This window comes from Numenius arquata, chromosome 1, assembly GCF_964106895.1.
Source record: "Numenius arquata chromosome 1, bNumArq3.hap1.1, whole genome shotgun sequence".
Taxonomy (NCBI): domain Eukaryota; kingdom Metazoa; phylum Chordata; class Aves; order Charadriiformes; family Scolopacidae; genus Numenius; species Numenius arquata.
In genome coordinates this window covers 65,822,113-65,835,972 of record NC_133576.1, presented here as the reverse complement: position 1 = coordinate 65,835,972, position 13,860 = coordinate 65,822,113, and positions in this window count along the sequence as shown.

Sequence of the window (13,860 nt, the reverse complement as noted above, 5' to 3'; positions counted from 1 at the left end):
ATCTGCCCCAGCCACCATCTTCCTCCCAGCCAGCCCCGCTGAGCTCCTTCTCTCCCTCCTCCTCCAGGCCATGGCTGTGAGCATCACCCACATCCTAACAGTGCTGAGCGTCCTGCAGTACGCCCTGAGAGTGGGGGACCAGCCAAACGCAGCCACACAAGACCTCCTGCGGCAACATGAAGAGCAGCAAAAGAGGGAGATGATGTGGCTTCTGGAGGAGATGGAACAGAGGACCCAGGAGCCACCCGCCCTCTACAAGCTCCTCATTGCCTGCCAGAACTGGCAGTTTTGGGCCTCTGCTGAAATCGTGCTCCTGCTCTTTGGTGTCTACTGGCTGCCCAGGCAGAGGAGCACTGACTCCGACAGCAGCAGCAAACTTGGAAACTCCAGCACAGCAGAGGAGGAAGAAGAGGAGGAGGAGGAGGAGAACTGGGAGCAGAATGACTGGGGGGAGAAACCAGACCCTTCTTACATCCTGGGCCACAACAAATCTCTGGAGAAGGTGGGGAATTCTGCTGCGTTTGACAAGCCCTTCCCCAGAGGAACTTTCTGATCCAGCCATGGGAGCAGGCAGCACCTACGAAGACCTGGCTGAGGAATACCTCCATGAGTACCCATGGATGTGTAGGATTATAGTATAGTCTTGGTAGATACAGATATAGTAGATCAGAGTTGATTCTTTCTTAGATGTCAATAAATTAGCTTGTTTGAATTAACACTCTGTCCCTGTATGCCTGGTCAAGGGTTTGTAAGGGAATGTGGGCCCCTCTGAGATGCTGCCATGCTCAGGTGCTGACAGATCTGGCGAGTGTTTTGTGGAGAAGCGGGTTTGGAGACTCTGTCTTCATCAACTCAGTTTTAAATCACTGAACTCCATGTCGTGGTTTAGCCTCAGCTGGCAGCGGAGAACCAGGTGGCCGCTCACTGACCCCCTACAGCTGTGGGATGAAGGGGAGAATCTGAAGAAAAAGGCAAAACTCGAGGGTTGAGACAAATGCAGTTTTACCAAGCAGCGAAGGAAAGAGGAAAACAAGAAGAAGAATACTGATAGAGGGATGTACAAGCACGATTACTGCACCACCACTCACCGACCTGTCCCAGAAAGCCCTCTCCCATTCCCAAGGGAGCTGGCAGTGCTTCTCCCTGGGAGCTCACCTGCCAGCCGGGGCTCTGCCAGGCACCTCGGGGAGGGGAAAGCCTCCTCCGTCTCGGCTCCCTGATGCTTCCCATGCCCCGCTTCCCCTCCTCCAGCTCTTCTTGCTCCTGAGGGCTGCAGCTCTGGGGCAACAAAGAGCCATCCATAGGCACACACTCGCTTCCCCCCCCATGGCTGGGCAAGTCGTGAAACCCCATGCAGGTCTGTCAGAGCTCCACTTCCCCCTCCCTCTAAAGGGACTCTATGCGTCAAGAGCCCCTGGTCATCCTATGCCACCATACTCATCCTTCACATCTCCTTAGGATCTCGGGGCATTTCCACCTTTGTAAGTAGCATTAACGCTGAAAGAGAAGTGAGAAAATTGTGGAAAAGTACCACTGCCACATTGTTGTATGTCTCACCTGACCTGCATCTTGTGTATCTAGATTGTCCCTTCCAATTAACATACACACGCACACCTTTCAGTCCTGATGTTTCCCACAGTATCCTGAGATCCAATCCCTGGCAGTTTCTCTGCCTCATATTATTCCTCAATATTTTATATAAAATACTAATTGATGTGCTGAAGTTTTTGGCCCAGTTTTTGTGAAGATGCTGAAATGTTGGCTGGGGGCTGCTTTCATCTGCATCCATCTCCAGAACCTGCGTAACCGACAAAGAACCATGCGGCTGCCGCTCGCTCGGGCCGCCCCCCCCCCCCAACACGGCCGTAAGGGGAGAATCGGAAGGAAAAGGCAAAACTCGTGGGTTGAGACAAAGGCAGTTTAAAAGAAAAGCAAAGGGAAACAAGGAAAACAGAATCATAGAATCATAGAATCATAGAATGGCTAGAGTTGGAAAGGACCTTAAAGATCATCGAGTTCCAACCCCCCTGCCATGGGCAGGGACACCTCTCACTAGAGCAGGTTGCTCAAAGCCCCATCCAGCCTGGCCTTGAACACTTCCAGGGATGGGGCATCCTCAACTTCTCTGGGCAACCTGTTCCAGTGCCTCACCACCCTCACAGTAAAGAATTTCTTCCTTATATCTAATCTAAATCTCTTCTCTTCCAATTTAAAACCATTGCCCCTTGTCCTGTCACCACTCTTCCTGACAAAGAGTCCCTCTTCAGCTCTTCTGTAGGCTCCCTTCAGGTATTGAGAGGCTGTTATAAGGTCTCCCCGGAGCCTTCTCTTCTCCAGGCTGAACAACCCCAGCTCTCTCAGTCTGTCTTCATAGGAGAGGTGCTCCATCCCTCTGATCATCCTCGTGGCCCTCCGCTGGACCCGTTCCAACAGGTCCATGTCCTTTCTGTGTTGAGGACTCCAAAGCTGGACACAGTACTCCAGGAGGGGTCTCACGAGCGCAGAGTAGAGGGGCAGAATCGCCTCGCGAGACCTGCTGGCCACACTTCTCCTGATGCAGCCCAGGACACGGTTGGCTCTCTGGGCTGCCAGTGCACACTGCCTGCTCATGTTGAGCTTCTCATCCATAAGCACTCCCAAGTCCTTCTCCTCGGGGCTGCTCTCCAGCCATTCTCCACCCAACTTGTATTTGTGCCTGGGGTTGCCACGTCCCAGGTGCAGGACCCTGCACTTGGCTTGGTTGAACTTCATGCAATTTGCACGAGCCCACCTCTCCAGCCTGTCTAGGTCCCTCTGGATGGCATCCCTTCCCTCCAGCGTGTCAACTGCGCCACCGAGCTTGGTGTCATCAGCAAACTTGCTGAGGGTGCACTCTATCCCACTGTCCATGTCACCGACAAAGATGTTAAATAGTACTGGTCCCAGTACCGACCCCTGCGGAACACCACTCGTTACTGGCCGCCACCTGGACATTGAGCCATTGATTGTAACCCTTTGGATGCGGCCATCCAGCCAGTTCCTTATCCACCGAGTGGTCCATCCATCGAATCCATGAGTTTCCAATTTTGAGACCAGGATGTCGTGCGGGACAGTGTCAAATGCTTTGCATAAGTCCAGGTAAATGACGTCAGTCGCTCTGCCCTTGTCTACCAAGTCTGTGGCAGTATTGTAAAAGGCCACCAAATTTGTCAGGCACGATTTGCCCTTGGTGAAGCCATGTTGGCTGTTTCCAATCACTTCTTTATTCTCCATGTGCCTTAGCAAGGATTTCAGGAGGATCTGCTCCATGACCTTGCCAGGCACAGAGGTGAGACTGACCGGCCTGTAGTTTCCCGGGTCTTCTTTGTTTCCTTTTTTGAATATTGGAGTTATGTTCCCTTTTTTCCAGTCAGTGGGAACTTCACCAGACTGCCACGATTTCTCAAAATGATGGAGAGGGGCTTAGCAACTTCGTCCGCCAGTTCTCTCAGGACCCGTGGATCCTGAGATCAGCAGCAGCAACAGCAACAATAACAATGAGAGAGCAATATGCAACCACGATTACGATAAAGCTGACCGCACCCAGGATGCCCCAGGTGGCTTCCCCACCTCAACTTCCTGCCCCGCACCCCTCCCCGGCCAGCTCCGGCTACCCCCTGGGCCTGGCTCCCAGGGGATGGAATACCTGTGTCCCTGCTAGATCCTGGGGAGAATTAACCCGATCCCCTCCGGAGCAGGACATTATCCACCCCTTATTCCATACCATCTATGCCATGCCCAGATCTTACAGTTTCCAATTAAATGCCACACCTTCCTCTGTCAGATAGATATATATATGTGTGTACCTATATATCCATACAGATATAATCATATAATCATAGAATTATAGAATGGTTAGAGTTGGAAGGGACCTTAAAGATCATCGAGTTCCAACCCCCCTGCCATGGGCAGGGACACCTCCACTAGAGCAGGTTGCTCAAAGCCCCATCCAGTCTGGCCTTAAGCACTTCCAGGGATGGGGCATCCACAACTTCCCTGGGCAACCTGTTCCAGTGCCTCACCACCCTCACAGTAAAGAATTTCTTCCTAATATCTAATCTAAATCTCCCCTCTTCCAATTCAAACCCATTACCCCTTGTCCTGTCACTACACTTCCTGACAAAGAGTCCCTCTCCGGCTCTCCTGTAGGCTCCCTTCAGATATTGGAAGGCTGCTATAAGGTCTCCCCGGAGCCTTCTCTTCTCCAGGCTGAACAACCCCAGCTCTCTCAGTCTGTCTTCATAGGGGAGGTGCTCCATCCCTCTGATCATCTTTGTGGCCCTCCGCTGGACCCGATCCAACAGGTCCATGTCCTTCCTGTGTTGAGGACTCCAAAGCTGGACACAGTATTCCAGGTGGGGTCTCACGAGCACAGAGTAGAGGGGCAGAATCACCTCCCGCGACCTGCCGGCCACACTTCTCTTGATGCAGCCCAGGATGTGGTTGGCTTTATGGGCTGCCAGCGCGCACTGCCGGCTCATGTTGAGCCTCTCATCCACCAACACCCCCAAGTTGATGAAAACAGAGTCTCCAAACCCGCTTCTCCACAAAACACTCGCCAGATCTGTCAGCACCTGAGCATGGCAGCATCTCAGAGGGGCCCACATTCCCTTACAAACCCTTGACCAGGCATACAGGGACAGAGTGTTAATTCAAACAAGCTAATTTATTGACATCTAAGAAAGAATCAACTCTGATCTACTATATCTGTATCTACCAAGACTATACTATAATCCTACACATCCATGGGTACTCATGGAGGTATTCCTCAGCCAGGTCTTCGTAGGTGCTGCCTGCTCCCACGGCTGGATCAGAAAGTTCCTCTGGGGAAGGGCTTGTCAAACGCAGCAGAATTCCCCACCTTCTCCAGAGATTTGTTGTGGCCCAGGATGTAAGAAGGGTCTGGTTTCTCCCCCCAGTCATTCTGCTCCCAGTTCTCCTCCTCCTCCTCCTCTTCTTCCTCCTCTGCTGTGCTGGAGTTTCCAAGTTTGCTGCTGCTGTCGGAGTCAGTGCTCCTCTGCCTGGGCAGCCAGTAGACACCAAAGAGCAGGAGCGTGATTTCAGCAGAGGCCCAAAACTGCCAGTTCTGGCAGGCAATGAGGAGCTTGTAGAGGGCGGGTGGCTCCTGGGTCCTCTGTTCCATCTCCTCCAGAAGCCACATCATCTCCCTCTTTTGCTGCTCTTCATGTTGCCGCAGGAGGTCTTGTGTGGCTGCGTTTGGCTGGTCCCCCACTCTCAGGGCGTACTGCAGGACGCTCAGCACTGTTAGGATGTGGGTGATGCTCACAGCCATGGCCTGGAGGAGGAGGGAGAGAAGGGGCTCAGCGGGGCTGGCTGGGAGGAAGATGGTGGCTGGGGCAGATGGGGCAGGAGATGCAGTGGCCCAGGGGTGGGTGGGAGAGGGGGCGAGGGAGCTCAGAGGCTGCAAGAGGAAGATTGGTGACCTTTGCGGGGACAGGGGCACATCCCCACAGCCACCACCCTGGCACTGGCCATGGCTGGCAGCCCCGGGCCCCTCTGCGCCCCGCCCCAAAGGTGGCCCCTGCCTTGCCCCAGGGGCTCCCCACAGCGGCTGTGCCCTTGCCCCAGCCTTAGAAACCCCCCGGGGGCCAGCACTTCTGCCCCGACCCTCGTCCAGCCCAGCCTTCCCCCTGGCCTGCCCCACTCACTGCTTCCCCGAGCCAAACTGCAGCGGCGGCGCTGCCGGCTGGCACCCCTAGTGACACCCCTTTGTGACGTGTCCTCTCTGCTCTCATGGGTGCCACGGGGTCCCGCCGGCCAGCCACAGCCATTGTCCCTGGCTCTCTGGCCCCTGCAATGGGCAAAGCCAATATTTTTCTTCTGTTTCTGCTAGTTTTACGTACCTGAAGAACCCTTTCTTGTAGTTTTTTACCTCTCTGGCAAATTTCAATTTAAGCTGAGCTTTAGTTTTCTAACTGCATCTCTGGACACCCTGGCAATGCTCCTGTAGTTCTAAAGAGGTATTCGTCTGCTTTTCCATCTCTTGTATGCTTCTCTTTTGCTTTTGAGCAGACTCAGAAGCTTGCATTTAAACCAAGGGGGTCTCTTGCCCTGCCTACTTCCCTTACCTTTGAAGGGGATGAACAGGTTTTTGTGCTTCCAGGAGAGCATTCCTGAAAAACTCCCAGCACTCTCCAGAGGCTTCCTACAGAATCTCCCTTCCAACTGAGCTCTGAGCGAGCTGAAGTCTGCTCTTCGAAAATCTAAAATCTTTGTCTTAGTACTAACCTTCAGCGTGCTCAGCAGTATCCCAAACTCCACAACATTGTGGTCACTGCAGTCAAGGCTATCACTGAGATATTACAAAGCAAGTTTTCGTGGCTTGTAAGTAGCACGTCCAGCAGTACCTCATTCCTGGATGGCACATCTAATATTTGTATGAGCAAGCAGTCCTCTATGCATTTCAGGAACTTGATGGCTGACGTGAGCTGCTGTATTGTTCTTCCAGCAAATGTCTGGGTAGTTGAAGTCACCCATAAGAACCAGATTCTGTTGACCTGAAGGTTGCTTAAGTAACCTAAACATTGCTTTGTTGGCCTTGTCATCTTGGTTTGTAGGTCAGCAGCAGATGCCTACTGTAAGATCCCCCTTGGAGATGAGCTCTCTGATCTTGACCCAGAGGCATTTGATAGGGCCTTGATTTGTTCCCCATGCTGTGTGCGTTGGTATACATACACTTGAGATAGCTGGTCTTCTGGTTCACAACTTGGGAGGCAGCTAAGGAACATCTGTCGCAGCTCTGTTTGGCCTGGCTTATTTCCCAACTGGTTGCAATGGTGTGAGCATTGCCACTTTGGACCCCATCTCCCGAGTCCTTCAGTTTAAGGCCTGCCTCACCAAGTTGGCCAGCCTGCTGCCAAAGGTTCCCTTGCCTTTTCTAGATGGGTGGATCCTATCTGTCCCTAGCAGGCTATAGTCATTGAAGAATGTCCTGTTGGAATAAAAGCCAAAACCCTCATGACAGCACCACCCACATAGCCGGAAGTTGCTTTGCATTATACGTTTATTTCTGGCTGCAGTCTTTCCTCTAACTGGTAAAATGGAAGAAAACAAAACTTGTGCACCAATATTTTTCGCTTGCACCTTGAGGACTTTGTAGTCTTCCTTGATTCTGCCCAGATTCTGGCTTGAGGTGTCATTTGTGCTCCCATGGAAGAGTAGCAAAGAACTTGCTCTGCTCTGTTCCTGCCAAAGGCTCTTCTCTGCTGCTGCTGCAGCTGTGAAGGGAGCCAGGACTGGGATCCTGACCATGGGGCTCGGACAGGTTGCTCCCTGGCGGATATGATCTACTTTATCTTTACTTTTCTTTTCATTTAACTTCTTCTTACAAAGAATGGTCATATGACCACTAACAGATATGGCTCCGTAACTCTCCTGATAAATGGGTATCTGCTTTCATGTCAGGCTGGGCAGTCAGTCGTCTCTGGGTGCAATGCAGGGATATAATTGATTATCCAACATAGGAGAGAGGAGCAGAACTGTGAGTGCATGTGCTACATGAACATGTCTGAAAGCAGGAGAAAGAACTTCTCACTACTGTGAGAGGTCTCCTCGCTGCTGCTGCTGCTGCTGCTGCTGGTGCCATGTAAGGAGGCGGGAGCCCAACTCCAGGGCTAAGCTGGGCATGGAGCTCCCTGAGCAGGCCAGGGTTGCTCTTGTGCCATCCCTGCTGTCCTTACTGGGGAGTTTTTGGGGCCCTGGGAGCTCTTTCCTGCTGGGGGGGTTTGTGCTTTGCCCATTGCAGGGGCCAGAGAGCCAGGGACAATGGCTGTGGCCGGCCGGCGGGACTCATGAGAGCAGAGAGGACACGTCACAAAGGGGTGTCACTAGGGGTGCCAGCCGGCAGCGCCGCCGCTGCAGTTTGGCTCGGGGAAGCAGTGAGTGGGGCAGGCCAGGGGGAAGGCTGGGCTGGACGAGGGTCGGGGCAGAAGTGCTGGCCCCCGGGGGGTTTCTAAGGCTGGGGCAAGGGCACAGCCGCTGTGGGGAGCCCCTGGGGCAAGGCAGGGGCCACCTTTGGGGCGGGGCGCAGAGGGGCCCGGGGCTGCCAGCCATGGCCAGTGCCAGGGTGGTGGCTGTGGGGATGTGCCCCTGTCCCCGCAAAGGTCACCAATCTTCCTCTTGCAGCCTCTGAGCTCCCTCGCCCCCTCTCCCACCCACCCCTGGGCCACTGCATCTCCTGCCCCATCTGCCCCAGCCACCATCTTCCTCCCAGCCAGCCCCGCTGAGCTCCTTCTCTCCCTCCTCCTCCAGGCCATGGCTGTGAGCATCACCCACATCCTAACAGTGCTGAGCGTCCTGCAGTACGCCCTGAGAGTGGGGGACCAGCCAAACGCAGCCACACAAGACCTCCTGCGGCAACATGAAGAGCAGCAAAAGAGGGAGATGATGTGGCTTCTGGAGGAGATGGAACAGAGGACCCAGGAGCCACCCGCCCTCTACAAGCTCCTCATTGCCTGCCAGAACTGGCAGTTTTGGGCCTCTGCTGAAATCGTGCTCCTGCTCTTTGGTGTCTACTGGCTGCCCAGGCAGAGGAGCACTGACTCCGACAGCAGCAGCAAACTTGGAAACTCCAGCACAGCAGAGGAGGAAGAAGAGGAGGAGGAGGAGGAGAACTGGGAGCAGAATGACTGGGGGGAGAAACCAGACCCTTCTTACATCCTGGGCCACAACAAATCTCTGGAGAAGGTGGGGAATTCTGCTGCGTTTGACAAGCCCTTCCCCAGAGGAACTTTCTGATCCAGCCATGGGAGCAGGCAGCACCTACGAAGACCTGGCTGAGGAATACCTCCATGAGTACCCATGGATGTGTAGGATTATAGTATAGTCTTGGTAGATACAGATATAGTAGATCAGAGTTGATTCTTTCTTAGATGTCAATAAATTAGCTTGTTTGAATTAACACTCTGTCCCTGTATGCCTGGTCAAGGGTTTGTAAGGGAATGTGGGCCCCTCTGAGATGCTGCCATGCTCAGGTGCTGACAGATCTGGCGAGTGTTTTGTGGAGAAGCGGGTTTGGAGACTCTGTCTTCATCAACTCAGTTTTAAATCACTGAACTCCATGTCGTGGTTTAGCCTCAGCTGGCAGCGGAGAACCAGGTGGCCGCTCACTGACCCCCTACAGCTGTGGGATGAAGGGGAGAATCTGAAGAAAAAGGCAAAACTCGAGGGTTGAGACAAATGCAGTTTTACCAAGCAGCGAAGGAAAGAGGAAAACAAGAAGAAGAATACTGATAGAGGGATGTACAAGCACGATTACTGCACCACCACTCACCGACCTGTCCCAGAAAGCCCTCTCCCATTCCCAAGGGAGCTGGCAGTGCTTCTCCCTGGGAGCTCACCTGCCAGCCGGGGCTCTGCCAGGCACCTCGGGGAGGGGAAAGCCTCCTCCGTCTCGGCTCCCTGATGCTTCCCATGCCCCGCTTCCCCTCCTCCAGCTCTTCTTGCTCCTGAGGGCTGCAGCTCTGGGGCAACAAAGAGCCATCCATAGGCACACACTCGCTTCCCCCCCCATGGCTGGGCAAGTCGTGAAACCCCATGCAGGTCTGTCAGAGCTCCACTTCCCCCTCCCTCTAAAGGGACTCTATGCGTCAAGAGCCCCTGGTCATCCTATGCCACCATACTCATCCTTCACATCTCCTTAGGATCTCGGGGCATTTCCACCTTTGTAAGTAGCATTAACGCTGAAAGAGAAGTGAGAAAATTGTGGAAAAGTACCACTGCCACATTGTTGTATGTCTCACCTGACCTGCATCTTGTGTATCTAGATTGTCCCTTCCAATTAACATACACACGCACACCTTTCAGTCCTGATGTTTCCCACAGTATCCTGAGATCCAATCCCTGGCAGTTTCTCTGCCTCATATTATTCCTCAATATTTTATATAAAATACTAATTGATGTGCTGAAGTTTTTGGCCCAGTTTTTGTGAAGATGCTGAAATGTTGGCTGGGGGCTGCTTTCATCTGCATCCATCTCCAGAACCTGCGTAACCGACAAAGAACCATGCGGCTGCCGCTCGCTCGGGCCGCCCCCCCCCCCCAACACGGCCGTAAGGGGAGAATCGGAAGGAAAAGGCAAAACTCGTGGGTTGAGACAAAGGCAGTTTAAAAGAAAAGCAAAGGGAAACAAGGAAAACAGAATCATAGAATCATAGAATCATAGAATGGCTAGAGTTGGAAAGGACCTTAAAGATCATCGAGTTCCAACCCCCCTGCCATGGGCAGGGACACCTCTCACTAGAGCAGGTTGCTCAAAGCCCCATCCAGCCTGGCCTTGAACACTTCCAGGGATGGGGCATCCTCAACTTCTCTGGGCAACCTGTTCCAGTGCCTCACCACCCTGGAGAAGAGAAGGCTCCGGGGAGACCTTATAACAGCCTCTCAATACCTGAAGGGAGCCTACAGAAGAGCTGAAGAGGGACTCTTCTTCCTGACAAAGAGTCCCTCTTCAGCTCTTCTGTAGGCTCCCTTCAGGTATTGAGAGGCTGTTATAAGGTCTCCCCGGAGCCTTCTCTTCTCCAGGCTGAACAACCCCAGCTCTCTCAGTCTGTCTTCATAGGAGAGGTGCTCCATCCCTCTGATCATCCTCGTGGCCCTCCGCTGGACCCGTTCCAACAGGTCCATGTCCTTTCTGTGTTGAGGACTCCAAAGCTGGACACAGTACTCCAGGAGGGGTCTCACGAGCGCAGAGTAGAGGGGCAGAATCGCCTCGCGAGACCTGCTGGCCACACTTCTCCTGATGCAGCCCAGGACACGGTTGGCTCTCTGGGCTGCCAGTGCACACTGCCTGCTCATGTTGAGCTTCTCATCCATAAGCACTCCCAAGTCCTTCTCCTCGGGGCTGCTCTCCAGCCATTCTCCACCCAACTTGTATTTGTGCCTGGGGTTGCCACGTCCCAGGTGCAGGACCCTGCACTTGGCTTGGTTGAACTTCATGCAATTTGCACGAGCCCACCTCTCCAGCCTGTCTAGGTCCCTCTGGATGGCATCCCTTCCCTCCAGCGTGTCAACTGCGCCACCGAGCTTGGTGTCATCAGCAAACTTGCTGAGGGTGCACTCTATCCCACTGTCCATGTCACTGACAAAGATGTTAAATAGTACTGGTCCCAGTACCGACCCCTGCGGAACACCACTCGTTACTGGCCGCCACCTGGACATTGAGCCATTGATTGTAACCCTTTGGATGCGGCCATCCAGCCAGTTCCTTATCCACCGAGTGGTCCATCCATCGAATCCATGAGTTTCCAATTTTGAGACCAGGATGTCGTGCGGGACAGTGTCAAATGCTTTGCATAAGTCCAGGTAAATGACGTCAGTCGCTCTGCCCTTGTCTACCAAGTCTGTGGCAGTATTGTAAAAGGCCACCAAATTTGTCAGGCACGATTTGCCCTTGGTGAAGCCATGTTGGCTGTTTCCAATCACTTCTTTATTCTCCATGTGCCTTAGCAAGGATTTCAGGAGGATCTGCTCCATGACCTTGCCAGGCACAGAGGTGAGACTGACCGGCCTGTAGTTTCCCGGGTCTTCTTTGTTTCCTTTTTTGAATATTGGAGTTATGTTCCCTTTTTTCCAGTCAGTGGGAACTTCACCAGACTGCCACGATTTCTCAAAATGATGGAGAGGGGCTTAGCAACTTCGTCCGCCAGTTCTCTCAGGACCCGTGGATCCTGAGATCAGCAGCAGCAACAGCAACAATAACAATGAGAGAGCAATATGCAACCACGATTACGATAAAGCTGACCGCACCCAGGATGCCCCAGGTGGCTTCCCCACCTCAACTTCCTGCCCCGCACCCCTCCCCGGCCAGCTCCGGCTACCCCCTGGGCCTGGCTCCCAGGGGATGGAATACCTGTGTCCCTGCTAGATCCTGGGGAGAATTAACCCGATCCCCTCCGGAGCAGGACATTATCCACCCCTTATTCCATACCATCTATGCCATGCCCAGATCTTACAGTTTCCAATTAAATGCCACACCTTCCTCTGTCAGATAGATATATATATGTGTGTACCTATATATCCATACAGATATAATCATATAATCATAGAATTATAGAATGGTTAGAGTTGGAAGGGACCTTAAAGATCATCGAGTTCCAACCCCCCTGCCATGGGCAGGGACACCTCCACTAGAGCAGGTTGCTCAAAGCCCCATCCAGTCTGGCCTTAAGCACTTCCAGGGATGGGGCATCCACAACTTCCCTGGGCAACCTGTTCCAGTGCCTCACCACCCTCACAGTAAAGAATTTCTTCCTAATATCTAATCTAAATCTCCCCTCTTCCAATTCAAACCCATTACCCCTTGTCCTGTCACTACACTTCCTGACAAAGAGTCCCTCTCCGGCTCTCCTGTAGGCTCCCTTCAGATATTGGAAGGCTGCTATAAGGTCTCCCCGGAGCCTTCTCTTCTCCAGGCTGAACAACCCCAGCTCTCTCAGTCTGTCTTCATAGGGGAGGTGCTCCATCCCTCTGATCATCTTTGTGGCCCTCCGCTGGACCCGATCCAACAGGTCCATGTCCTTCCTGTGTTGAGGACTCCAAAGCTGGACACAGTATTCCAGGTGGGGTCTCACGAGCACAGAGTAGAGGGGCAGAATCACCTCCCGCGACCTGCCGGCCACACTTCTCTTGATGCAGCCCAGGATGTGGTTGGCTTTATGGGCTGCCAGCGCGCACTGCCGGCTCATGTTGAGCCTCTCATCCACCAACACCCCCAAGTTGATGAAAACAGAGTCTCCAAACCCGCTTCTCCACAAAACACTCGCCAGATCTGTCAGCACCTGAGCATGGCAGCATCTCAGAGGGGCCCACATTCCCTTACAAACCCTTGACCAGGCATACAGGGACAGAGTGTTAATTCAAACAAGCTAATTTATTGACATCTAAGAAAGAATCAACTCTGATCTACTATATCTGTATCTACCAAGACTATACTATAATCCTACACATCCATGGGTACTCATGGAGGTATTCCTCAGCCAGGTCTTCGTAGGTGCTGCCTGCTCCCACGGCTGGATCAGAAAGTTCCTCTGGGGAAGGGCTTGTCAAACGCAGCAGAATTCCCCACCTTCTCCAGAGATTTGTTGTGGCCCAGGATGTAAGAAGGGTCTGGTTTCTCCCCCCAGTCATTCTGCTCCCAGTTCTCCTCCTCCTCCTCCTCTTCTTCCTCCTCTGCTGTGCTGGAGTTTCCAAGCTTGCTGCTGCTGTCGGAGTCAGTGCTCCTCTGCCTGGGCAGCCAGTAGACACCAAAGAGCAGGAGCACGATTTCAGCAGAGGCCCAAAACTGCCAGTTCTGGCAGGCAATGAGGAGCTTGTAGAGGGCGGGTGGCTCCTGGGTCCTCTGTTCCATCTCCTCCAGAAGCCACATCATCTCCCTCTTTTGCTGCTCTTCATGTTGCCGCAGGAGGTCTTGTGTGGCTGCGTTTGGCTGGTCCCCCACTCTCAGGGCGTACTGCAGGACGCTCAGCACTGTTAGGATGTGGGTGATGCTCACAGCCATGGCCTGGAGGAGGAGGGAGAGAAGGGGCTCAGCGGGGCTGGCTGGGAGGAAGATGGTGGCTGGGGCAGATGGGGCAGGAGATGCAGTGGCCCAGGGGTGGGTGGGAGAGGGGGCGAGGGAGCTCAGAGGCTGCAAGAGGAAGATTGGTGACCTTTGCGGGGACAGGGGCACATCCCCACAGCCACCACCCTGGCACTGGCCATGGCTGGCAGCCCCGGGCCCCTCTGCGCCCCGCCCCAAAGGTGGCCCCTGCCTTGCCCCAGGGGCTCCCCACAGCGGCTGTGCCCTTGCCCCAGCCTTAGAAACCCCCCGGGGGCCAGCACTTCT